Below are 705 nucleotides of genomic sequence, written 5' to 3' on the forward strand. Positions count from 1 at the left end.
CAGAGGAGAACTCTAACACAGAGGGAAGAGGAGTGTAGGGTTTGAGGGTGAAAGAAGCCAACAGCGATGAATCCTGCATCCCTTCCCCTGCCCCCAAAATACCAGAGGCTCCTGGACCAGCCCGTGCACCATTCGTGGACCTGTCTGGGGCAGTCTGGGCTGGGAAACCAGGAGAACTAGCTTTGTTTAAAAACAATGACAACAACAATTACTACAGTAATAACTGTTATTTCTCTAGAGCTTAATGGATCTGGAATCAGGCTGGAAGCTTCAGTTCTCACATCAGCCCAATTTTATAAATCAGGAAACAAGTTCAGAGAGGTTAAATCACTTGCTTAGGGTCACACATCAAATCTAGTGGAGTCGGGACTCAAACCCCTCTGTCGGGATTTAGAGCCTGCCTTCCAGTGCTGAGTGCCCTCGCTCCCTGGATTCTGGGCCCAGCTGAGCAACCCGGGCAAGCTGCCGCCCCGTTGGGACCTAAGTCTCTTGCATAAGGGGGAGGTGGGGCAGGAATCCATGTGGCCCTCCCTTTCTGCCTTCCCACCTCCGACTCCACCCGGGACCCTCCCAAAGTCCCCCCCGCACAGTCACACGTGCAAAGAGCTCCGCGAGGCAGGGGGGCGTGGGGGGCGCGTAACGCCCGGCCCCCACCCCAGCCCGCCAAGGCCTCGCAGGGCAGGAGCGTCGACGGCCCCAGGTCGG

The sequence above is a fragment of the Carlito syrichta genome, unplaced genomic scaffold (assembly GCF_000164805.1).
Source record: "Carlito syrichta isolate Samal-C Ts95f unplaced genomic scaffold, Tarsius_syrichta-2.0.1 Scaffold274096, whole genome shotgun sequence".
In the NCBI taxonomy this organism is placed as follows: Eukaryota; Metazoa; Chordata; class Mammalia; order Primates; family Tarsiidae; genus Carlito; species Carlito syrichta.